This window comes from Sinocyclocheilus rhinocerous, unplaced genomic scaffold (assembly GCF_001515625.1).
Source record: "Sinocyclocheilus rhinocerous isolate Xijiao unplaced genomic scaffold, SAMN03320098_v1.1 scaffold29355, whole genome shotgun sequence".
Lineage (NCBI taxonomy): Eukaryota > Metazoa > Chordata > Actinopteri > Cypriniformes > Cyprinidae > Sinocyclocheilus > Sinocyclocheilus rhinocerous.
In genome coordinates, this window is record NW_015656510.1 from 1 (window position 1) to 511 (window position 511).

A 511-nucleotide genomic window follows, 5' to 3' on the forward strand; every position below is an offset into this window, starting at 1 on the left:
ATTTTGACGTGAAGATGTTGCTGTTTGATATTGTCAAAATGAAGGCTCTAATTTCCTGTGTAAGCTTTTGAGCTACTATTTTCGTGGGGGTATAGCTCAGTGGTAGAGCATTTGACTGCAGCTCAAGAGGTCCCCAGTTCTAATCTGGGTGCCCCCTTTGTACTTGTCAGCTTTAGGTTAACCGAAGCCTTTACTTTATAGTGAAGATGTGGTTGTATGATATTGTAAAAATTAAGGATCTAATTTCCTATGTGCGGTTTTGAGCTGCTGATTCTGTGGGGGTATAGCTCAGTGGTAGAGCATTTGACTGCAGATCAAGAGGTCCCCAGATCAAATGTGCGTGCCGCTTTTGTACTTGTCAGCTTTAGGTTAACCAAAGCCTTTACTTTATAGTGAAGATGTTGTTCTATGATATTGTACAAATTAAGGATGTAATTTCCTGTGTGCGGTTTTGAGCTGCTGATTTTGTGAGGGTATAGCTCAGTGGTAGAGCATTTGACTGCAGATCAAG

At 41.1% G+C, this 511-nt stretch overlaps 1 non-coding gene across 1 annotated transcript; it reads left to right on the forward strand.

Annotated features, from left to right (window-relative positions):
• The first annotated feature begins 85 nt into the window (after nucleotides 1-85).
• On the forward strand, nucleotides 86-157 carry trnac-gca (transfer RNA cysteine (anticodon GCA)). Its single transcript has one exon. It is a non-coding gene; the product is annotated as a tRNA-Cys (tRNA).
• Nucleotides 158-511: the final 354 nt, after the last annotated feature.